This window comes from Cupressus sempervirens, chromosome 9 (assembly GCF_028749045.1).
Source record: "Cupressus sempervirens isolate cs-2001-9-10 chromosome 9, ASM2874904v1, whole genome shotgun sequence".
Classification (NCBI taxonomy): Eukaryota; Viridiplantae; Streptophyta; class Pinopsida; order Cupressales; family Cupressaceae; genus Cupressus; species Cupressus sempervirens.
This window is the reverse complement of record NC_143126.1, coordinates 544437546-544464755: the sequence shown is the minus strand read 5'-3', so window position 1 is coordinate 544464755 and position 27210 is coordinate 544437546. Positions and strand designations below refer to the sequence as shown.

At 33.2% G+C, this 27210-nt stretch overlaps 1 pseudogene across 1 annotated transcript; it reads right to left on the bottom strand.

Moving 5' to 3' along the window:
* Window positions 1-16800: 16800 nt before the first annotated feature.
* On the bottom strand, window positions 16801-19929 carry LOC149539794 (putative pentatricopeptide repeat-containing protein At5g09950 pseudogene; annotated as a pseudogene). Its single transcript, XR_016355944.1, has one exon. The product of XR_016355944.1 is annotated as a putative pentatricopeptide repeat-containing protein At5g09950 pseudogene (transcript).
* Window positions 19930-27210: the final 7281 nt, after the last annotated feature.

The window sequence follows — 27210 nt, the reverse complement described above, 5'->3', positions numbered from 1 at the left end:
TTATTTTCTTGACTATGTACATGTTCTTTTGCCCAACTATAAATACCTTGAGAGTTCATCAAGTATGTTACTAGGATAATTCCTAGATGCATGGAATTGTCATAACATCTTGACACTAATGTCTAATTCTTATTTCGTCTTGATTTTAAATGTTTGTATTGTGTGGAAATTGACCAAAACATTTTCATGGAATATTCAACATCAATTCTTCATGATCTGAACATATTTTATGGTGGAAAACATTAACAAAAATTGTAAAAGAATTATTTTGTTTTGGCAAATCTAAGAAGGAAAATATCACAATATTTTTACATCTTATGTGCATTTTTGACAGAAGCTTAATTCACATGATAGCTAAAAAGGTCAAATAGATGGTACAATTTAATATGAAATCAATAATTGATTACCATCCTTTTATCTTTTTGTTGGTCACATGTTTTTGTTCTACATTCATTAAAAGTCTAGATTGCCAAAGGGCATCCCACTCATTGAACTTAAACTGGCAATCACACCTTAGTGTGCAAATGGGTACATCGAAGATGTTTGGATGGTCTATTAGAAAAAAACGTCCTTTGTTTAAACACAAAGGTGTAGTTATTGATATCAATTGATATAATATTTAGTGAACGTTGTTTTTGTACAAAAAGAATTTCAATAGAGAAGTCATAGCTACTACAAATCAATCATGCATTCACTTATATGAATCCAAAGCACATTGAAAGAAATCTCTAAATATTTCTATGTTGGTAGAGAAATTATAATTTTCTTTTCAAAGATATGTCAAGGTCATGACTTGCATATATAATCATTATATGGAACTAAGTATAATTTTATTGTTTGAAATATGTTGTTTGAGTTCAAGTTTATCATTGAAAACTTTGAGCTATGCTTATAGGTATTGGTTTAGAAAACAAAAAAAATTAGGCTATGATGTGATTTTGGATATAATATATGGTTGAGCATATGATAATAAGATATTATCAGTCTATATAATTTTTAGGATGCATTAAAAATTATCCTAAATCATCAATCATGGAGAATTTTGATGATCAAGAAGTTAAGTTGTATTTTTATGATAAAGAATTTGAGTAACTATCTTTGATAATATTTTGTCATATTTTTAAGTCACATATCTCTCAATGTTATGGACTTTAAAACTGTGTCCCTTAGGGGCAATTATATCCACATGTATGCTTCTTATACACTAACTCCAAAGAAATCAACATTATTTAATTCACCCAAATTTAATGTTGGTAGAATTTGATAAGGGAGTCATATGGACTTAGGGATTTCAAATCTTAAATTTTATTAGTTTAATACATTCTCCAAATCCTAGAATATATGAGGTGATGAAAGAGAGAATTTTAATAATGCACAAAACTATGAAAGTTAACTTATATGTTAAATTGATAAAAAGATCATTTAAAGAGAAGAGGAATAACTTGGGGCTTCTCCACATACACACAAATTTTTTGTTAATTAGATAAAAGTATAGTCCATATGGAATCAAAAGATGTTAAATTATTGCTATATGATATTATGTGATTGTAATTGTGTATGAGAAATATGTTAGCAAAGGAATACTAATCTATTAAAAGAACAAAGCATTAACTAACAAAATTACTATAACATATAAGAGAGACCAAAAGAGAAACCCTCAAATGAGAATATGAGCCATGGAATGGCTCTCTCAATGAGATTATTCTCTTGATGTATGGATGAGTCTAATGGATTAGTTTGGTAGGATTATGGGATGTATGCTCAAGCTTCAAACTAGCTTCAATGGAGATTTTTGAGATTTTTGGTATGGATGTATGAGATTGGTATAAAACTTGGTCTTAAAATGGCATTATAACTTTAGCTCAAAAGTTGTGATGAAATGGCTTGGGAGGGGATCCAATTTATAGGCCAAGGGCTTGAGGGATGGAGGGTCAAGATGCAAGGAGAGATGAAAAATTAATGAGGGCTAGGATGCACTCAAAGGGGAGCACATGGATTGTGCTTGTTTAGCACCAATCAGGGAGTGACACATGTCACAGGGTCATTGAGTAGAGGAAAGGGCAAGGATGAGTCAACAAAGGTGTCTCAAGGCCTTAAATGGCCCTCATAATGGCTTGTAAGAGCCTTTAAGGGCATGTAAGAGCATTGAAGGCTTGGTGGTTGGGATAAAGTTTTATGGTTGCGATATTTTGAGGGAGGAAACTTTGATTTGGCTTAGGAAAGTCTTAAGCTCCCTTAGGGAATGTGACAAGGTTAGGGGAGGGATTAGGCTTGGTTTTAGGATTAGATTAAGGATGTCAGAGATGTGCAAGTGGATGGCATTCATGAGGGTGGGTGAGTTAGTGGCTAAGCTTGGTTAGTATGGGTGGATGGGGTGGATTAGGCTAAATGGAGGGTTAGGGATAAGTTAGGGGCTTTTAGATTTGAGGGATTTATTTATCAAATAGATTTATTTAATAAATGGGGATTTTGGAATTAGATAGGAGAATAGGATTTAATTGATAAATGATTGGTTATTTGATTTATCAATTAGGACTATAGATGATTAATTAAATGAATCAGCTAGGGGATGGCAAAAGATTAATTAAATAAGAATTTAATTAATGATGCCTTTAGAGATGGCTAAATTAGATTACCAAAGCGGTGTAATCAAATTTAGGTGTCTACAGTAATAATCTAAAATTTTCACTTATAACTTTTTTTCAGTAAATATTTTAAGTCATCAATTCTATAATTCTAAATTTTATGCTTTACTATACATATATAATGATTTTATGAATGTCTCAAGTACAACAAATTCATAGGACTAAATTTGATTAATTACAATCAATGAATATACAACATACAATTATCCATTAAAGAAAATCAAGTCATATTACAAAAATTAGTTGGTAGCAATGTGAAATTATAAAGGGACATATATAAAAGAAGAGAGGAAGAGGGGAACATTGGGAGGTGGAAATAGAGATAAAAAAGGGAGATAATGAAAGAGAGTGATATGGAAATAATGCTTGTGAAATTTATTATTATACACATGTTGTATATTTTTCTTATTTTAATAATATAATTATGACATTTTCTATAATTAAACATCATGAAGAAATAAATTGCATAAGAAAAGGGTAGTTAATAGATTGCCAATTAAAAAATTGATCATAGTACTAGAGATTGCCCAAAATGTATAACAAGTCTTCAAACCAAATGAAGGAATACAAAGTCAAAAAATTGTTGAAAACTAAATATACATATATAAATCTAATACAACTTTATGTAATCATATTTTTATCTATTTTAAATATCTTTGTTAATAACCTATGCCTGGTTACTATAACTATAATGGGAATAACTATGCAATTCAAAACTTTCACTAAAATCTCAAGCTTGAATAAGATTTCAAGGTTATCACCCATAAAATCTTAACATGGAAGATCTCATCATTTTAGACCCTTTAACTCCCATCTTTTAGTGATTTTTTGGACCATGGATGCACTTGTGCTCAATCTGTCTTTTATCCTACTCAGCTCCTTGTTTTTCAGTTCCATCTATGTAGTTTCTAAGACCTTGGGATTACCCCTTCTTAGAGTAACCCTGGTATAGCTTGATCTAGTCAGCCTATACTGATGTAGGTCAATTAGGTTAACTTGTACCATAAACAATTTTGTTCCTAGACCCAATTTTTTCTTAGGGACTCAAATTTGAAAATCGGTGACCTTGTCAACTTGCTTTATTTTTTATCCCAAAAACTAGTATAAAAGGAAGCTTGGGCACCTCATTTTCACATCACTAAACATTAGGAAGAAACCGCAAGCATGTCTAAGGATACTTAAGCAAGGAAATTTAAAGGATATCCAAGGAAATTCATCAAGAATTCAAGGTTTTCACAAGATTCAAGGATCCATTGTAATTATTTCCTCTTCAAGATCTAGCATTTTTTTGGCCACCAAGGGAGGATATCTACATTTTACACACATCTTCTTCTTCCTTTATGCACATTAAATCCATGGCTCCATGATTTGATAAGGCCCATTGCATTTGTGGGGATTTCTTGCATCCTTCATTGAAGATTCAACATCAATAACATTCAAGATAGTACAAAATCCTTATTGACAAGGGTTTCATCAAGTAAGATGAATATTTAAATTCATCTTACTTCTTTACACACCTTTACATACTTTCTCTTTCAAGGTTAATTCATAAATGAGGCTTGATCAATGAAACCCTCTCCCAACAAAAAATAAATTTTCTCGTGTGCAAGAATAGGTTATCGAAATTGCGAATTCAGACTTGGAAACTATCAACCAAGGACTTAAGGGAAAACCCAAGTTGACTTTATTTCTATGCTTCGAGAACATGTTCGTCATCTTGTAAAACTATAGGTAAACATCACTGAGATAAATATGTACCCGAAGATTTGAGATTTTTAGAGTTTTCTATGTTTTCTATTATGATCATAGATCCATGGTCAAGCTTTCTATATAGCAGTTATTAATCCATTATTTTTAGAGTAGAAAATCACTTTCCCTTGCACATATTGAGGTCACTTTAATTTCTTCTATTACATCTCATATCATAGATATATTTTCATACTTTAATCGGATTGATAACATACAAATAACCTCTAGATCTATTTTATCATTGTCATTTAATCAATTGGTTCAATTTATATTTACATTGCACACATAAAGTTAATGAACATTACATGAAAGAGGAATTCTTGTGTACTTTCTTAAGATAGTTTGGATTTAGCATTGGCATCTCATTATCGAATTTAGGTTTTGCTAATCTATCTTGAGTTATATTTGTATAGTCTTAAAATGGATGCACTTGCATTTTAAGACCTTTTAGCACCCTTTCCATAATTCCTTTCTCAAACCATGGATGTGTTAGCATGAATGCTGATGGTATTCCTTTGGGGGAGTATCCTAACCATTGGATAGATGTATAACCTGATTGGCTTGTTGCATTCATGACTATGATTGTCATTGATGTCAACATTGTATTGTTTCTTTGAAGGCTGGTAGAGTTGTAGACATAGAACGAGGTCGTATAGATTGTGTATTGATGATTGGGTCAAGCACAGTTAAGGATGTATTCTACATTGTATCTCAATGAAGTGGATAAGTGCACATACGAAGAGTTGAAGACATGCAAAAGATATACTTGATTTATATAAGACACTAAGAAAACTGAGTATTTGATAAGTGGTTTTTGATGATTAATTTGTATCTCTTAGCTGAGATACAATTGTGATGAGTGTAGTTAGACCATGATAATAAACAACTTGATGATGATGTCAACAAGTGTGCAAGGTCAGATGTTGCACATATGAGAAGTTGTAAAGATTGTGAGTTGACAATAACTTGTAATTATAAAAAAAGATGTAATATTTTGTAATATCTTAATGAGGTATTATTACAATTAATTGGAAAAGCCTCAAGGCCGACTCAAGGAATTATTTTGAGGACATGATATAAAGGAAGGTTATTTTCCTTTTGATGAAAATTTTAATTGATGAGAGCAAGAGTGCAAGTGCGAATTGTGCAAGTGATATTTGAAGTTGGTAAATATGTGTAAGTGATCTAAGGGATTATTTGGATGCAAAGTTGGTGATCTGGTATTAAGATGAGAAGTCCATTGGTCGGGTCAAGAGGATAGAGAGGAGTTGAAGTTATTCATTTCCATTATTCTACAAGGAATAATACAGAGACTTGTTGGACAAAGAGTTTGATGGTCTTTCCCCTAAAGCTATTTGGATAGTGTGTCCATCTACCTTCTATAACTCCTAATAGGTTTGGCACAACTCCTAATAGGGTTGGCATAAATCCTAACAGGGTTGGAATCTCCTAATAGGGATTCAAAGTCTCTTAATAGGGATTGATATGTACTAAATGTATTTCATTGGTTGCTAACAAAGACCATCCTCTTACGAGGAACTTTCATAGTAGTACATCATTTGTGGGTATCATCCCCACCGGGGTTTTCCCTTTGATAAAGGGTTTCATTAGTTAACATATCTAGTGTTATTATGTATGAGTATTTTCTCATGGTTGCTGGTTATATTGCTCACATGGTTAAAGATTAATAAGGTTGATAAATATTTTAATAGTTGGATAATTGATTCGTCCCCCCCCCAGTTATCTTGGTGGATTATAATTTTTAAAAATTGGTATTAGAGCATTAGATCCTTGAAGAAAAAACTTAATAGCTTAAGGAGATCAATGATGGGTCACTTTAGAAAAAAAAGTCCTAAATTTGATGGAGTTAACTATGACATCTGCAAGGAGAAGATGAAGACTCATTTGCCACGTATGGGTCCAGGGTATTGGCTAATGAATGTTAATCTCAAATTGGTTTTGACAAGGTAGTGACAAAACAATTAGTCATTCTCTATTAGTATTACAGTGCAAGCCAAGTGATCAAAGTGAGCTGAGCAATCAGTGTGAGCTAGGTGATCAAAGCATGTCATGCATAAGTTGCTAGACAATACATGTTGAGCAATATACCTAGGTAGTGCTAAGAAAATGGTATGCGTTGAGTCACTCATGAGTCAAGCAGTCTATACATGTCGAGCGATTTAGGTTCTGAGTAAACAAATAGTGCTGAGCCATGTAGAAGTTGAGTTACAACATAATGAGCATAGTATATGCCAAGTATCAAAGTCTTTGGATGCCGAGTGAACAGTTTTTGACATAGTTATTTATAATGGTACAAACTTCTATGTAAACTATTTTTGGGCCGACATAATGATTGTTTTATGATTCTAAGAGATAAGTATGAAGGTATATTGTGAATCCCTATGCAGTACATGCAACCAATCAAATTAAGGGATGAATTAAGTGGCAATATGGATCAACCAAAGTTGTTGATTTTTACCTAACCCATTCCACCTATGTTTATTTAACAAGGAAAACCCTAAAGAGTTTGTATGAATGCAGTGTGCACAAGGAGACAAATTCTAAGTTCAAAGAGAGAATTCATGGTGGCTATGGAGGTTATGTTAGTGTTATGAATTGCAGAATTAGTTAGAGCGAACAAAGGAAAGTAGATATAGGATAAAGGAGACATATCTGATTAGAAGGATCAAGGATTTATCAGCAAACAAAAGATCTGACATCTAACAATAGTGTGCTAACCAAAGGATCATGGTGTTGAATCATTTTAAGAGGTGATGCAAAGCAAATCTCCTAATAGAGTATTCTGAACTGAATTTTGTAAATCTCTTAACCAAGTGCTCTCTTTATTGTAAGTTTGAATCCTCTATCAAAGTGAGACCTAACAATCTTTGTAAGCCTTTAATAGGGTAGACCCCTCATAAGGTAGATTATAGTTTATGGTTAAACTCATTGTAACCATAATTGGCTATGCTTTATAGTTGCAGTAGTGAAGATTTGTGGATGTCATCCCCACCCCAGTTTTACCTTTTTATTGTAGGGTTTCTGGGTAACCAATTTATTGTATCATGTGTTATTTGTTTCATGCTATGGATGCAAATGTGTAGTTAGATATTTTAATTTATATGCTAAATTATGAGATGGATGTGTGGTGAGTGTTTTATGGTTAAAGTTTTGAAGTGCTAATTCACCCCCCTCTCTCAAAGTTCACTTTCCCATTGTCATTTCCAACAATGACAAAAAGTAAAAAGGAGATTGTGGAAGAAAGAAAACTTGAGGAATGTAGTGAAGCTAAAAGACATTTGTTTATGTGTAATATGCTTTTCAGAGAACCATTATTGTTAGCTCTTCCTAAGAATGAATATAGTCAGGTAAAATCCTTAGTGACATCTCATGAAATTTGGAAAGACTTAGAATATACTTTTGAAGGTGATAAGCATGCTAAAAGAATCAGGCTAAAGAATTAGATATTTTTGTTTCAAGATGCTAAAATGATGGAAGATGAATCTATGAGAAGCTATATTGGTAGAATATCTGAAATGATTGTAGCAATTAATTCTTTTAGTGGATCCGAAGATGAAGATGAGATTATATGGAAGATTTTGAAAACTTTAACACCACCATTTAGATAGATATCATAGATGATTGAACAAATGATACCTTGCACTAAGAAATTTACTAAAGAAACTTTACTTCAAAGATTGGAAGCAATAGAAGTGAGCTTAAATCAGTCTAAGAATTGCCCAGAGCGGAAACAACTTTTAGTACATTAAGTGTTTGTCCTTCTTTATTAAGAAGTGCAAGCACTAGTGGAGACTATGCTAGCAGTAGTAGATCTAGATATAAGGAGGATAGAAGAATCGAAGAAAGAATTGCCTTGCTTGTAAGAAGAGAACTAGATGGTAAGAGAATTTTTAAATGTTAGACTTGCAATGAATTTGGTCATTGTGCTTCTAAGTGTCCTAAAAGAGTGAAAAAGTATAAGAAGAATTTCAAGCCTAGAAGACCTAGAGATTGTTTGTATGCAAATGAAGATGACAAGTCTAAGAAAAGAGTTTAGAGTGAAAGTGATGATGAATTAAGATTTGTGGCTATAAAAGAAAAAAATCTTGAAAAATAAATTAGAGAACAAAAAGCCCTAGTTCCACAAGTTGAAAAGAAATATGTTTGGATTATAGACAGTGGATTTCACGTGATATAGCTAGAGATATGAATATGTCTGTTAAGTTTAGTAATCACGATGGAGGAATTGTCAAAGTTGGTAACAATGCAGTATGTCATATCAAGGGAATAAGATCTATTACTCTTGATGGAAAGACTAACATTGATGATGCTTACTTTGTTGATGGATTAAAGGATAACCTATTGAGTGTTGAACATTTAATTGGTAAAGGTTATTAGTTACAATTCATAGAGAATACATGCATTATCAAGGATAAAGATGGTAAGTTGATTGGAACTGGTACAAGATCTAGAGGTTATATGTTTCAATTGAACCCTACCAAGATGACTTGTTTGGCTACAAAGGTTGATAAAATTTGGTAATGGCACATAAGATTTTGGCATATAAACTTTGATAACACTGTAATGGCTAGTAGTACATTTGTTGTCAGAGATCCACCTAGAATTATGAAACCTATTAATGTTATCTGTAAAGAATGTGTTATGACTAAGCAAAAGAAAGTTTCTTTTCCTAGCAAGAAGTTCACTACCACATTAAAATTGGAGATTGTTCATAAATATTTTAGTGGTCCTATCAGAACAAGAGGATTCTATGGTGAAAGGTACTTCATGATTTTTGTTGATGATTTCACTAGAATGATGTGGGTATCATTTCTTAAAGAAATGTCTAAGGCATTTGAAAATTTTAAGTTGTTCAAAAATAGAGTTGAGAAAGAATCTGGTGTGAAGATAAAATGTTTAAGATTAGGTAGTGGTGGAGATTTACTTGAAGAGAGTTTAACATCTTTTGTGAAGAAAATGATATTAAGAGACAACTATCAACACCTACAACTCCTAAGCAAAATGAGATTGTTGAAAGAAGAAATAGGTCTATAACAGAAGCAAAAAAAATCATGATGTATCCAAGACATTTGGAGACAAGCAATCAACACAACAATATACACCATGAACATAGTGCATATCAGAAAAAGGTACAAACAAGAGTCCCTATGAATTATGGTTTGGATATGCACCTTCAGTAAGATATTTTATAATTTTTGGAAGTGTTACATGAAGAGAGATGATGATATTGGTAAGTTTGAAGCAAGAAGTGATGAAGGGATGTTCCTTAGTTATTCATTGAAAAGAAAAGCTTATAGATGTTTTAATCAAAGAACTAAGACTATTGTTGAGTGTGCAAACATGAAAGTGGATGAAAAGTTTGGAGTTAAAGAGAATGTTGGATTATATTTTTGACGAAGAAGAAGATAATCGTAAACCTGTTAGAGAAAATATTGAAGTGTTCTTTGAAACTAACAATGATTTGCAGAATGATGTTCAAATTGTTGAACCAAGATCTTAACCTAGAGAAGAAGCAAGAATTGAAAGAAAAACATTTACACCAAACATGAATTTTCCAAAGACCATCCGTTAGAATTAGATTATTGGAAGCAAAGACAAAGGAGTTCTGACAAGAAATAGAGTACATGAAGAATTGTGCTTGATTTCTCAAGTTGAACCAAAGAGTGTAGATGAGGCATGCAAGGATGACCATTAGATTCAATCAATGAAGGAAGAACTAGATTAGATTGTGATGAACGAGACATGGGAATTGGTTCCTAGACCTAAAGACAAGAATGCTATAGGAGCTAAATGAGTTTTCAAAAATAAGATGAATGAGCAAGGTGAGGTTGTAAGGAATAAAGAAAGATTGGTATGCAAAGGATATTCATAGCAAGAAGGCATACATTATGGGGAAACATTTGCCCCTATTGCTATACTTGAAGCAATAAGAATATTCTTGGCTTATGTAGCAACTAAGAAGTTCAAAGTGTATCAGATGGATGTGAAGTTAACATTTCAGAATGGAAAGCTTGAAGAAGAAGTCTACATTGAGTAGGCTCAAGGATTTCCTTTGACAGTAGAAAAGGACATGGAATGAAGATTGAAGAAAACATTGTATGGTCTAAAGCAAGCATCTAGATCCTGGTATACAAGATTGGACAAATATTTGGCAAAATTGGGATTTTCTAAAGGTACAATAGATAGTAATTTGTATTTGAAAGAAATTAAGAATGGATTGTTGATCATTGTAATGTTTGTGGATGACATAATCTTTGGAGGTAATGATGAAGCAAGTGATAAATTTGCTAATGAGATAAAGAATGAATATGAGATGAGTATGATTGGTGACATGGAAATTTTCTCCAATCTACAGATTTTATAGAATAGTTATGGTATTCTCTTATCACAAGCTATGTGCTTGAAAGCTTTGTTGAAAAGATTTGGCTTGGAAAGTTGTAAGTCTATTGGTACACCTATGATAACTGGTCACAAGTTACCTAGCGAAAGTGAAACACCTATAGTTGACCCAAAAAGGTATAGATCTATGATTGGAGGTTTGCAATATTTGACTCACACTAGACCAAATATAGAAAATGTAGTTGGGATAGTAGAAAGATTTCAAGCTGATCCTAGAGAAGCACATTATGCAACAATAAAGAGAATATTCAAATATTTGAAGGGTACACCTATTTTTGGATGGTGGTATGATAGATCAAGTGATTTTACTTTGTGTGCATATACATTTAGATTGGGCATGCAATATAGATGACAGAAAAAGCACCAGCAATGGAGCATTTTTCCTTAGAGGAAGATTGGTTTCTTGGTTGAGAAAGAAATAAGATTATAGTTCATAGAGTAAAACATAAGCATAATATGTAGTTGCAACAAACAATTATAATGAGATCATGTGGATGAAGCAGATGCTGAAGTACATTAATTATGTCTAAGAAGCATGTGTTGCATTCTAAGACTAAGCATATATCTATTAAGTATTATGTTTTGAGAGAGAAAGTTGTAGAGAAAGAGATCATATTAGAATATGTAAGTACAAAAGAGTAGATTGCATATATCTTTACGAAGCCTTTGCCTAAAGATACATTTGAGTATTTGCGAGGTATGCTTGGGGTTATGCCCTTGCCTACTATCAAGTAGATGATGCAAAAAGTGTATCAGTCCAGTGGTACAGAGCACTATTATTTATCTGGACTGAATGCTAATGCTTCTTGTATGGGGGAGTATCTATGGCGAATAGAGTCATCAAGGACTATTGGTAGTTGGTATAGAACAGTAACTTTGGACAATTGAGTTGATTGAAGACATTAAGCAGATGATTGATATAATGAAGCCTTTGTCATTGATGTCAATGGGGGTGATGATCACATGAAAAATATCTTCTGGTAGTATTGAAAAACATCTTCTAGTAGTTTATGGGAGATGTGTGTATGGGGGAGAATTGTTCAAGGATTTATTGATGTCAATAGGAAGAAATATTGAGTTATATCAATAGGGGAGAAGTGTGAACAATCGATGTCGATCCTAAGAATGAGAAAGCATAGACAGAGCAATGTTCTTGTGAATTTAGATTTGATTGATGCAGAAGATTCAAAAAGAAGAGAACAACATCATCAACAACATAGTTTGATTTGGTATTCTTGGAACTTATATGTTTTTCATCTATGTTGTCATCAATGCCAAAGGGGGAGATTGTTAGCATGAATGTTGATGGTATTCCTTTGGGGCAGTATCCTAAGCATTGGATAGATGAATATCATGGTTGACATGTTGCATTCATGATTGTGTTTGTCGTTGATGTCAACATAGTATTGTTTTTGTGAAGACTAGCATAGTAGCAGACAAAGAACGAGGTTGTACAGACTATGTATTGATGATCGGGTCAAGCATAGTTAAGGATGCACTCTACACTGTATCTTGATGAAGTGGATAAGTGCACATCTAGAGAGTCAAAGACATGCAAAATATATGCTTGATTTACATAAGACAGTAAGAAGACTGAGTACCTGATAAGTGGATTCTGGTGATTGATTTGTATCTCTTAACTAGGATAGAATTGTGTTGAGCGCAGTTAGACTATGATAGTAGACAACTTGATGATGATGTTAGCAAGTGTGCAAGGTCAGAGGTTGCACGTGTGAGAAGTTGTAAAGACCATGAGCCGACAATAACTTATAATTACAAATATATGTAATGTTTTGTAATATTTTAATGAGGTCCTATTATAATTAATTGGGAAATCCTCAAGGTCGACTCAAGGAATTATTTTGAGGACATGGTATAAAGGAAGGTTATTTTCTTTTTGATGAAAAACATAATTGATGAGAGCAAGAGTGCAAGTGATATGCAAAGTTGGTAAATGCATGTAAGCGATCCAAGGGATTATTTGGATGCAAAGTTGGTGATATGGTATTGAGATCATAAGAGGATTGGTCTGGTCAAGAGGACATTGGAGTTGAAGTTATTCATTTCTATTATTTTGCAAGGAATAATATAAAGACCAGTTGGATAGTGATTTTGGTGATCTTTCCCCTAAAGTTGTTTGGATAGTGGGTCCATCTGCCTTCTACAACTCCTAACAGGGTTGAAATCTCCTAATAGGGATTCAAAGTCTCCTAATAGGGACTGATATGTACTAAATATATTTCTTTGGCTCTTAACAGAGTCCATCCTCTTACAAGGAAATTTTATATTAGTACATAATTTTGTGGATATCATCCCCACTGAGGTTTTCCCTTTGATCAAGGGTTTCCCTAGTTAGCATATCTGGTGTTATTGTGTATGAGTATCTTCTTATGGTTGTTGGTTATATTGCTCATATGGTTAAGGATTAGTAAGGTCAATCTAAATGTTTTAATAGTTGGATAATTGATTCACCCCCCTCTTAGTTATCTTGGTGAAATTTACTTTCTAACAGGATGGACCTATGCTCAATGTCTCTTTTTCTCCTCTCCCCTTCCATTTCATGCTTCTTTGTCATCTCTCACTTTCTGACATGGTCTTTTAGGTGTTGCTTTGATACCCTTTTGACCATATCTCCTAATTAGTCTATCATCTTCCAATTTCATTTGTACCACCTTCTGAAGCTTTTTATAGCCTTTTTGACCTATCAACTAGGACTAAGTTGACTCAGGTTGACCTAGTCCTCAATGGTTGCAGGGTTTGAGGCCCGAAAGTCCTTAAGTTTTCCAATTAATTAATTTTACTCCCACTGTTGGCCTAAGATGTTTTCCTGCCCAAAAACTAGTACAAAAGGAGGCTTGGAGGCTTTATTTTCATGTCTCATCTCATTCTCAAGACATCTCATCAAGAAAGCAAGGCAAGGAGTTCAACCATTCAAGTATTCAAGCAAGCAAGTTTCTTCAAGTATTCAAGGATTATTTGTAGGCATTTTCTCTTCAAGATCTAGCATTTTGTTGGCTATCAAGGGAGGAGATCTACATTAAAGCATTCATTATCTTCTTCATTGATGCACGTTTACATCCATGGCTCCATGATGTGGCTATGGTAGATCCATTGCAATTGTGGTGATATCTTAAATCCTTCATATCGAATTCAAGATCTACAACATACATCATAATAAATCCTTATTCACAAAGGTTTCTACAAGCAAGGTGAATATTTATATTTATCTTGTTTCCTTTACATTTTTACATTTATTATTTATGGTTAAAAAGCCCTCTCCCAACAAAACCCCCAAAACCCTTCTTTTCTGTGTTGATTTCGAGGATATTAGTGAAAGGTTCATAGATCTATAACCTACTTTTCATGAGTTTTTGGGGAATTTAGTTTTAGGTCACTAGACTACGTCAACCTGGTTGTAAGATGACTTCTCAAGTCAACCTAGTCCTCCAGTCTCCATTTTCAGAAATATTTCTAGGTTTTGTTCCTTTCGCGAATGAATATTTTAGAAACAATTCAGATCTACGAGTTTTGGAGCTAAAATACATCTTCCTCTATGCATTTCAAGGTGAGTATTTTCATATTTTATTTCCTTTCATATCTTTTTCCTAGATCTATATCTTAAATGGGTTAATTTTACTCACACAGTATCAATTAGTTCAATTTCATAGTCACATTATCCTATCAAGGGCTAAAGAGTACATTTCCTTGTATCGCATTTCTCTTTATAATTCAAATTTATTATCGACACCCTTCTTCCTTTTGGTCCTAGCTAATCTAATTTGGATCATAAGTTGAATCATATTTGAAAATTCTCATATTCTCCTCACACACATATTTGAAGGGCTCAGTGACTCGAAATTGTGGAGACCTGTGATCCTATTAAAGTGTCTCCCCTTTCCCCCTAAAGAATATTAAGAGTTGTTTTTGGAAGCTCCTTTTTCTCTTGTATTGAATGGCTTAGGGTGAAATTGTTTAACTAATGAATTCATCTCATCTAATTTATATTGTTAAATTCGTTGATGCCATTTTCACCACTAAACACCACCAATGAAATTAGTGGTGCAAATTTGCAATCTCATGAGGAATAAATTTGTTCAAAAGAGTTGGGAGTGCATCTATATCATCTTTTACATTTTCTTTCAATAAATTAACTCCACTCAAGCAATTCTCTTTCTTAGGCGCTCTCAAAGCATTTAAAGGGATTTTCTACTTGTGTCTTGTTTTCAAATACTTTATGTGTCATTGTCAACACTTGATGTGGATTGCCATGGTAAGCACTAAGTAGTGATATTGAAGACTAACTTGAACAAACTATATTTAAAATTACATTCACATGAAATAATTGGAATGAAGAGATACTTGTTATGCTGTTCAATATCTTTTTAGCCCTTTTGTTGTTACTGTTAATATCTGTAAAATTTTGCATAGAACTTAGCTACCTTATATGAGACTAAACTAGAAAAACTTTCTTGACCTTCCTCCTAGTATGAGAGGTATTGCCATAACTAAGGTTGTATGTTACACAATTTGCATCTCATGAGGTGACATATTTGTCCAAACATTTTGTCAAGCAATTGATGTGCCCTGTATATACTTCTTGCATACATGTCTACTAGGACAGTTGCAAATACAACAAGAGTTAAGTAAATTTGATGTTTTATCCTTAGATTTATGACTATTCCAAATCTCTTTGGCCTAGGTAGTGAGTATGTTGGACAATGCTGCATAGACTAGCTCCACACCTGCCAATTGCAATTGCTTGAACATTTCTAAAGCGTATTCGACAACAACATTTTGTGAATAATCCACAGTCAATGGAGAAATTAGAAACAAGAGAAATCATATGATCTAGATAGCTTGCATCATCTTGCATCTCCTATGAAAAAGCGATGACATGTGAAAGACAACAAACACCTACGAATAAAAGATCAAACGACTAAGAGAGTTTGGATGGTGATGCTTCCCTTTCCGTGTACCAAATGTTATTAGATGGAAAATAGAGCTCGTTCATTTCATATAAGGAAACCCTTGTAGCGTTAATATATGTAAATCAACTCATTTCCAAGACAAAAGTCTAGTGAGCCAAAAAAAAACAAAGTTGCGCAATGCCTGTGGTGAGCTATGTCAAAAGATGAGAGAGGACAGTAAAGGGTAGTTGTATGTCAAGTTTATAGGCTCACCTTCTATGTGATAATGTTCATACCTATTGCTTGTAGTGAATCAAAGATACTTCATTCGAGCTTAATTTATTTGCTGAGCTAAGTACATTGTAAAATTAAATCCTGACCAAGTTTGAAATAACTTCGTCATAATTTTCTTGGTCCATGGACTGGAAAAAAACAATTTAGTTTGGAGTTTTGGCTATGAGTTTCAAATCTAAGAAGTATACACTATAGTCAATGTAAAGGAAAAAAAACTTTTAATGTCTATGAAATTAAACATTAAACAATCTAGGAAACAATCAATCTTGTAACCTTTGTCTTGAGCAATTTAGTTCTTTTTCTAAATAAGATGATGATTAGTTCCCCCAATATGTCAAAACCCCTCTTGTTGAGAAGACCACCCAAAACCAGTTGTCAAGACATTAACTAATTGCTCCTAATGTCACTATAAGCATCACACTCCAAAATGAAGTCATCTTTCAGATTCAATTGCCCTAGAAGTTAAAAAAAAAACCCTTTCTACCCAACTTTGTTTCAGACATTTTCCACCTCGCAGTATTGCATAAGAATGGATGAGAGTGAGTTTTTAATTGATTTTGTTTTTTTTTGTTTTTTTGGCTTTCCACAGAATACAAGCCTTTATGTACGCCTTTTGGAAAAAAAAAAAAATCATCTCGAATTGAACTCGTCAATATAATATTATTTTCCCGTTCCACAAACTTCACTCCTACAAACAATTGTGAATAAGGTTCTCTGTTGTCATAGACGTGACTAAATATTATTTATAGGTTTTAGAATCTTTTGTAGTGGAGCTGGCAATTGAATTGATCGAAAGTTAACTCATTAAAAATTGATGTTTAATACATTTGTCTGATAATTAGATCTCATGTATTCAGTTTGTCAAGCTATTTTGGATTGTGTTTATTTTCCATTTGTTCCCTCTGATAATCTTGCATGCGATCACGGTAGACAAGTAATGGCAGAGGAGAAAATTGAAATTATTTTTTGGAGAATCCTGCATATCTGATCTCTTTTTATCTACCCTGTTTGAAATATACTTGGAATGTTATCTATGCATACAGGCTGACAGCGGCGGAATATTTCTCTGACAGTTAAGCTGTACACTCTCTTTGATGTAGTGAGTTCATCATATTTTTCTGAGGATCATCCATTTCATATTTTCCAGAATGATGGACTTACCTATCAAAAAGTCTCTCTCTACTCCTAACCATAAGATAGGTAGCATGTAAGATAAGGACACACCTCAGCTTCATAAACATATTGAGGAAATAATTTATACATTATTCCAGATACATGCCATTTTTGAGTCCCCACTTTCTTGTACATCCCTGGTGATTAGAAGCGGCCCTGCACAAGATAAGAAGACAAATATATCATACTTTTCGCTTTGGTTGATTCTGGTTTGTTGTGCCATTAATTTGCACAAGGATATTTCCTGTCCTTGAACAGCTATAATTGTAGGCTGTAGCCATGGCTTAAACAGTTTGTTTTCCAAACAGATCAGGAATGTGAAATCCTCATAAGTACCATTGAAATTACCAATTTCTCACCCTGGCATTTCCTCCCTTCCAGTTCCACTCAAAAGCACGTAGCAGATAAGATCTGAGGCACATACATTCCATCATGTTTTTGATCTTGCATTGATTACTAGCATGATATTCACTGATACCTTCTGCTTTCGGCAATGAAGACATAAACCCTGTTGTTGATTTCAATCCAGCTACATGCTGCTTCTTTTTTCACCTCAAGATCCTTAATCATTGTTCTCATCTTTGCTACGTTATCCCAATTTCCAACTGCAGCATATATCTTTTGAAGCAGCAAATGAGTGGCAGCATCCTGTGGCTCCATCTCAAGTACACATTCTGCCGCACGTTTTCCTATATCAAGGTTGCCATGCACTGTGCATGCACCAAGAAGAATACGCCATATCAAAGCACTAGGTTGTAATGGCATTTCCTTAATAAAAGATTCAGCTTCATCCAAAAAACCACCACGCCCAAGAATATCAACTATACATGCATAATGTTCTACTCTTGGTGTGATTCCATAGTTCTTTATCATTGAATGAAAGTAGATGCGAGCTTCATCCACTAGACCAGCATGGCTGCATGCAGAAAGAACATTAACAAATGTGATGTGGTCTGGTTTCAATCCCGCTTCTTGCATTTTAGAAAAGATTTTCAATGCTTTGTAAGCATAACCATGTTTAGCATACCCAGCAATCATGGTATTCCAGGAAAAATCTCTTGGTTCAAACATGTTGTTAAAGACTTTCTCTGCATCATTTATGCTGCCGCATTTTGCATACATGTCAACAAGGGCAGTGTCAACGAAGATATCTGAATAAAACCCAGTTTTCGTTATAATTGCATGAACCTGCTTACCATTTTCTAAAGTTGTTAAGCTTGCACACGCTGTGAGAGTTGTGGCAAAGGTGAAATTATCAGGTTTGATGTGTATGCCTAAAAGATGCATCTGAGAAAAGAGTTTGAGCGAATCCTTACCAAGGCCATTTTGGGTATATCCAGTGATCATTGCATTCCAGGATACCACATCTTCTTCAGGCATTTCAGAAAACAAGTTGCTAGCATTATCTATGCTTCCGCAATCTGCATACATGGTTAGAAGGGCATTCCTTACAATTGACTCTGCTGTAAATCCAGTTTTAAAGGCACAAGCATGCAATTGCTTGCCCTTTATTAGAGTTTCTGGACTTTTAAATGCACCTAGAATGTTAGCAAATGTGATATGGTTCATCTCACCAGCCTTGCCTTGCATTTGGTGAAAAAGCTCAATAGCCTCTTCAAATTGACATCCCTGAACATACCCTCCAACCATTGCATTCCAAGAGGTCAGATCTTTTCGGGACATATTTACAAAAACTTGGATTGAATCCTCCATGCTACCGGATTTAGCATACATACTAATGAGAGCGTTTCCCACAGAAACACCGGATTCGAATCCAGTTTGAATTATTTCAGCATGTACCTGCTTGCCCTGTTCCAGTTCTTCTAAGCTGGCACATGAACTAACAACACTAGACAGAGTGATTGAATCTGGTTGTATATTACTTTGTTGCATTCTACAATAATATTGCAACGCTTCCCTATCCTTTCCACTGTGAGTACATCCAGAAATCACTGCATTCCATGAGACTACATCCCGCTGATTCATTTCATCGAACACTTTGCGGGCGTAATGGGTGTTTCCACATTTGGCATACACGCTCACAAGTCCATTCATAACAGACAAACTGCTATGGAATCCTGTTTTGAAAGTATGGGCATGAAGCTGCTTACCCTGTTGCATTGCTTCCAAGTGAGCACAGGCACTAAGGACGATTGCAAGAGACTTAGAGTTAATCCTCATGACATCTTCCTGAATTTGCATTTCTTGGTACAACTGCAATGCATCCTGTGCACATCCAGCATGCACACAGCCGACCATCATAGCGGTCCATGATACCACATTCCGACGAGGCATTTTGCCAAACACTTGGCGCGCATCCTCTAAATAACCATATTTGCCGTAAACGTGTACAAGGGCGCTGGCTATAAATAAATCCCACTCTAATCCGATTTTAATTAGCACAGCGTGTGTTCGCTGAACGAGTGGGAGGGTTGTGCAGGCAATTAAAATTTTGGGATAAAGAAACCTAGTTATGGGTGGTCGTTGAAGTTGCATCCTGTAGAAGGCGTCAAAAACATTTCTTCCAATAGGCTCTTGACTGCAAACTTTAATTCCCACAGTTTGTTGTTTGTTGGGTTATTTAAAGTTGGATTCCTCAGATAACTTTGATGAAATAAGGTAATTTTCTCCCATGGCAAACTTGAATCTGAACAGATAACGCAACACTGAAAATGCCACCTCATTTCTTTCTGTCATTTTGTCAAACACTTTTACCATCCCATTACCATCCCACAATTACTGTACTTACCCGATATTTTTATACTCTTTGGTTTTAATTTAATTTTTTTTTGATTCTATGCAAATAAATATTTGATCGGGCCAATAGTATTGAAAGATTTTTCTTCTTATATACAAATGTCTAATATTCATACATTTATGTATCATTTTAAAAATTAAAAAAATTAATTATCTTTATTTTGATTGGTTGGGAGTAAAAATAGTAAGGAGAAAAAATAGATAAATATAGAATTTTCTAAACACTTTGGAATTGATTTATAATATATTGTCTTAGAGGATCTTTCTCGAAGCCAAAACCCTAATCTTGCAACTTGGATACATGAAGGCAAAAATACTACTCACAACAAAACACGTCTAACAACTAACTTATGCACTTTTTCATAGGTTTGCTTCATTTGTATACCTGCCACATGACATTTTTCGTTGCCTATCTAAATTGGCTGTCAATTCTAGGTTTATTTTTCTATTTTGAGAGCTATATAATTTTCTCTATATCTAGAGCTATATGTTTTGGGCAATCTTTTTGAGTGTCATCGGGCATCAGCTAATACAACATTATATTTGGGGCTCTGCATCTCCTCACAAGCACTAAATTGATCCTATATTTTTTTGGCAACCTCGAGATTTCAACACAGAATAAACAAGCTACTAAGAGTTGGAGTTTACATGTTGAGCAATGCTTGAATGAAACTTATCAGCACTAGGGTTGAATTTTGAAATTTGATGTTGCCTTGGGGTTTTTTTGGGACTAAATGGAGATATTGAAGGGTATTCACGGTGTAGAGAAATAAAGTCTTGGGTGACTTTATTTTACATTTTAAGGGGTTTTCCAATGATCAACCAACTGCTTCGATGCTCATCTCCTATCAACAATTTTTGCAAAAAATTGTCGATAATGTCAGGTATGTTTGACTTCTATGTTTTTTCATACAAAATAATATGATTTCTCTCTACGGAAACTACCGAAGGCAAGAAAAAAGGGCAACAACAACCCATTTCACAGTGCAAATGGAAAACCTTTGAAGCATGTCCACTTCAAACCCCACACAAAATAGAAAGAATGAACCTCAAACCCTCAAATATATATTTCAAAATGCCAATAGAAAACTCCTAAATTAGTATTTGCACCAAAAGAAGGTGCAAGGGGTATGCCGATAGGTCATAGAAGTAAAATAAATATTAAAAAAAAAATGATATTTTGTAAGTGCCACTTGTACATGGAGTACAACTATTCACAAAATATGACATTGTGTCAGTTTTACTTGTACCGTTTCAATTAATTCCAAAATATCATAAAATATTGAATACATAAACACAAATAGAACGTACTCAAAAGAAAGAAAGTTGGAAATGAATGTTGCTTTTTGAATGACAATGGATAGAAATTAACTTGAATCTTGTACAAAGAAAGAATAGTTATTTGCATTTCTTTGGGTTTAAATAAGTACATACTAAATGAATTGCAATTTTATATATTCCACTATTAGTGTATGAGCTATAGAATACAAGAAATGCAACAAATTGTAGGAGGAAATTAAGATTTTCTTACATTAAAAGCTTCATCAAAAGCAGTTACCCATATAGAATGTGTGGGGTCTTCAAGCTTGGCTTCAAGAATATATCTATAATCACAATCCGGATAAGTAGATACACTTTGAATAGTACCATTATCCTTCGTTGTTCTATTCAATTCTCATTTTACATTGTTTTCTAGTAAGCTACATGGGACAAGTTGGATAATAAATCTTTTTTGCCTTTACAGAAAATAAGGTAGCTCTAACAATGCATTTTAGGGTTTTTACCAAAAATAGAGTTCCCCATGAAATATCAGAGATCACCTTTCATATTAAAAGAGTAGGTTAATCTAGAAAATTTGTGGTTAGAATTAGTATATTAGTTCCATTATGTGAGAACCAAGGCTGTAATTGTTTTGTTTATTCAATGACAAGGTTGATAAACAATTGGGAAGTGCTAAGTGTACTTAAAACCTCAACATTATATTCGACAACTTGACCATTTCTTATTGCAAGCACAAAATCCTTTTGTAGATGATACATCTTCTGTAGTTGTATGATTTTTTTAAGAACTGTAACGCCTCGCTCAGAACCCAAGAGAAATAAACCTAACATGTTACAATGTTTACTGAACTATTTAAAAAAAAAAAAGTTTGAACAACATCAAGATAACATTAATGCGGAAGCAATATAATCATGCACATGAAATACACATTTGCAATTACAGATACAGTTTCAATTCCTCAAGGGTTCCTTTATGTTGAGTCACATTTAATAATTTTAAATTAATTAGTTTAAGTTTCAAATACAATGCCACATGATCATAAAGAAATAATAGATACATAATCACATAAGCAAAGCATAAGTAGAACTAATACAATGAAAGTACATCCAATTAATAACATCCACTGCACATGTCGTAGGGTATGTGCGAATAGATACAATACATCATAATACATGATAGCATTATTACATCATCTGAAAAGAAGTCTCTGAGATAAGAAATAAGAATGATAAAGGTACATCCTCTGCAACGAACATCCAATAGTTGGCAAAGTGGGGGACCCAAATGGTAAGAAGACACTACCTCTCGACTGCGTGGTTACCTAGTCAGGCTTCCGCTCCCACCGTGCAGGGAAGATAATGAACGATCCTCATATGACTAATCAAACATAAAACATTACTAGGCAAGGAATCCCTAATAGCCAAAACTACCTCAAAGGTAACACATGCTACTCAAGAAGATAAGATAATCCAAAAAGAAAGAATAGTCAATCCAATACCAACACCACATAACCAACCATCATACATGAACCAAGTATAAATCGAATACCAAGATCATAAGACAAGGTCAACGAAAGAAATTCACCTCAAGTCAAGAACCACATGTCAAAAGTACATCATCCGTGAATCACCAATCATCATCAATGAAAGTAAGTAACCACAATAAACACATCAACAATAAGTACACCACCAGAGGTACACAAAATCTACAGAGGAGAGTCAGGCTACATACTAGGGAGTGTCATCACATGGCTACTTGAGTTACCCTGGACTAGTCTCTCAATAGACCCTGAACCCTCAAGCGTTGAGTTACCCTAGACTGGTTACTCTGAACCCTGGACCCTCAACATGACACATGTGGAACTAGAAAGTCCTCTAAAAAAGATGAGACAATCATCCCATTCCCATCCTTAGCCTATACAAGCACTCAAGGCATGGGCGGGTCAAATATCCCTAACTTATCTTTTTAGTGTGTTTCCCCCCAAAATATTAGTTACTAGATTATCACTTATTACATAACTTACAATAAGTTACCCTGGCACTGACCACTTTGGGTCCCGGACCCCTACTGCAAGCCACTCCCAAAGACATGTACCTAGACAACCTCTCCTAGGAACATAAAACATAGTTGTGTCCCATACCACAACACCCATAATGATCAAGCTCGGTTCCTTAATAGGCAACTTGAAAATAAGATGGTTCTCCCATCCAAGTACATATAAATGCTCCACTAAGTAAACCTTATAAATATAATTTTCAATTTGAATCACATGACACATCATGACATCTAGCCACATAAATGGTATAAACGAAATCTCATAAAGCCTCTGGTGTACATCCTAAACTGGTCAACATCTAATCAACCCCAAAATCCAAAAGCATAGACAGTACAAGCAAATAGTATAGTTACATAGTTTGGGTTTGATTTGAAAATACACAATTGGGTTAAAAGTAAAGTTTCAGTTTTGTGTTCAATGTACATTCTCAAGTGTATAAGATTCTCAGAATTACCCTTATAATTTAACCCAATCATTTATTCAAATAAAGTATAGATTTACCCCTATTCGATTTAAATCAATTTTCAGTAATAATTTAGTATAACTATTTACTTAAATTATTAAAGCAATACCTATTGATCTTTGAATAAAATAATTGCAATTTTATCAATAATAAAATCAATTCACATCTTCCTAAATAATTTCCATTATTTAACAACTCATATTCAATAAAATAACAATTATATATCATTAATTAATTATTAAATTATTAAATATTAATAAGATTTATCAATAAATTCATTAATAAATAATAATTTAAATTCAATATAATCTAAACTTAATAATTTAAATTTAATAACTCACAATTTTTAATATGATTTAAATTTAATATAATTAACATTTAATAATTTATAATTAATATAATATAAATTTAATAATTTAACAATTTAATATAAATAAATTTTAATAACAATGAAACTATAATAAAAACAAAATTATAAAACAATACACTTTATATAATAAAGTTGCTGGCTTTATTTAGCCGTGCGGTCAACCTTAAAACAGTTGCCACAGGCTTTTCAAGCCATGCGGCTATTTTAAATATGCCGCCCAATCGCAGGTACTGCGAAATCGTAGTATGAGTGTGCAAACCGCTAGGTAGGAAGCAAGTTGGGGGAGGGTCCCAATGTAAATTTTTAAAATTTATTTTCATACAATTTTAAAATTGTTTCAAACACCTCTCACACATAAATTAAAATTATTATTATTTTTTAAATTGATATTAATTAAATTTAACTTATTAAATCTTTATTAATTATAAAATAAAACAATTTTCAAACATGTATAATTAAATATTTTATTTTATTTATTTATTTACTTTTAAATTTTCTTTTTATAAACTTTTATAAATATAACCCGATAGAGAAGATATCATTAATCAAGTGAATTTCTAACCTAGAATTTCTTTGTAAAAATCCTTTCTCAAATTAATTTTCGTTCTTAAAATCTATTGAGAAAGAACAACATTTATCTTTTAAATCTCGAACCCAATTTCAATATCCAGTAGATTCTTGTATTTCCCTGACTTCTTATTCAATCTTAATCATATTAAAATATAATCCTCTAAAGTAAACTCAACGAAGTATCCCTCTAGGTCCATGTATAGATATTTCTCAATCAAGAACAAATATTTGCATACACATGCAAAAGACACGGAGCAGACAGAAGTTTGAAAATCGAAAAACTACTATACAATTAAACCACGAGATCCTACCTGGATCTAATGCTAACTCTGACAGCTAGATGAAAACTCCTAAGCAAAATCCTTCAAGCCACAAAAAACTTCGCTTCTTTTTCAAACCCTTCGAGTTGCTCTCCAAAACCTGTGCTCCCTAAAACTTGTGTTGTAATAATGACTCGAAAACCCTCTAATATAGAACTCATTACATTTTAGGGTTTTCTGTCTCCATAACTCTAAAATTATTATTATTTTATTTAATTAATTCTTTCATTCTTTTAATTAAAATATTATTTATTATTCTTTTCATGCACGTCAAATGAATTATTAAATTACTTTTTTTAATTTTCCACTTGACTTCACTTTTATTTAATTTATTAACTTATAAATCTCATGCGCACTTTATTAAAATATCTTTATTAAGTTCACATATTTTATCTTTTAATTAATTTCTTATATTTTAATCTCATACACGCATCATGCAAACTTAAAACTTTTTCATAATTTAATTTCTTAATTTATTTTTGAATGTTTAATTTGATAAATATTTATTAACTTAAATAACAATAATATTTAGCATTTATTTAAAAATGAACTTTAAATTTATTATTATTAAATTAAATAAATATTATCATGTTCTAAATTTATTCTTATAACTTATATCTTCGAATTCCATTCTTTTTATTTAATTAATTTATCAATTAATTAAATATAATTAAATATTAAAATGTCATAATAATTTTTTATTAAATTAAATCATTAATTTAATATTTTAATTAGACTTATTTAATAGAAAATTCATCATAGATTCATAAAACAACATACACACAAAAGACTCACGGGTTTTTTAAAAGGGTAGATAGTTTGTTACGAGTTCTCATTGCAGAACAAGTATTTTAGGCTATGGTTGGAATTGGACCTGATCATTATCTTCCCATTCTCACCATTTGAGTATTTGTAATTGGGCACGCTCATCCTGGCAATTCAGGGAAGTCGATGCCCGGTACTTGCATCTTGCATAAAAGACAAGCATGTACATGTATATAATATATATCTAAATTAAATAGGCAATGGTGGGGAGTGGTACATCGTGTAGATCTCGACTTGCAGGTGACTACTGTATATGAGCAATGTTAGTATGCTAATAGAAACCAAATTTAAATAAAGCTTCTACAAACTAAACAAAATTCATAAACTTCAAGATAGACTAAGATGAGCTCTCAATTGAAAATATGAGCCATTAATGGGCTCTCTCAATGAGAAGCTCTCTTGTTGAGTAGCTTTGTCTAAAAAGATAGGATGTATGCTCAAGCTTATGCTTCAAAAAGGGCTTCAAATGGAGTTGGAATTTGGGTGTGAGTGTATGGTTTTGATGTAAAATGGCTTCTTAAAATGGCATTATGACTTTACTTCATAGATTGTGTTATTTTGCAAAGGGGAAGGATCCAATTTATAGGCAAGAGGCTTGAGGGATTGAGGGCTAAGATGCAAGGATGGGAAAAAGCTCATGGAGGGGTCAGATTGCATGAGAGGAGAGCACATGGATTGTGCTTCCTTACAGCCAATCAATGAGTGACACATGTCACATGGTGAGAGGATGGAGGAAAGGGGAAGGATGAGTCAACAAAGGAGGCTCAAGGGATAAAATCTTCATAAAGACCCTTCATAAGTGCTTTGTAAGAACATTTATGACTTTGTGGGCTTTATAAAGTTTTGTGATTGAAGATATTTTGAGGGAGATGAGAGCAATTTCGACTTGGACTTGATTAGGAGGGTTTTAAGCTTGCTTAGGCTTGTGCAAATGATTAGAGGATGGTTTAGGATTAGCTTAGGGATAGGCAAGTGGATGGCATTTAATGAGGGTGGGTGAAGGAGGAGATATTTGTTAACTTTGGCTTCGGTTAGTAAGTTTTAACCCATTTTTAGGGAATGTGACAAGGTTAGGAGGGGATTAGGATTAGGGTTAAAGACATCTTCTAGAAGAGTCTAGGCTTTGGATGAGGATGAAGACTTTCTAGAAGAGTCTAGAATTTCCTAGGATGAGGATGAAGACTTTCTAGAAGAGTCTAGAACTTCTTAGGATGAGGATAAATTAGATTTTTAGGAAATAAATAAAGTTTTATTTATTTCAAGGGTTTGGGTTGAGGAGATATTTATTAAAACTTTTTAAATAAACATGAGGATTAATATTTAATCTTAATTAAATATTTTGAGTTGGGATTAGGGGTAGCAAATGATGGGATTAGCCTT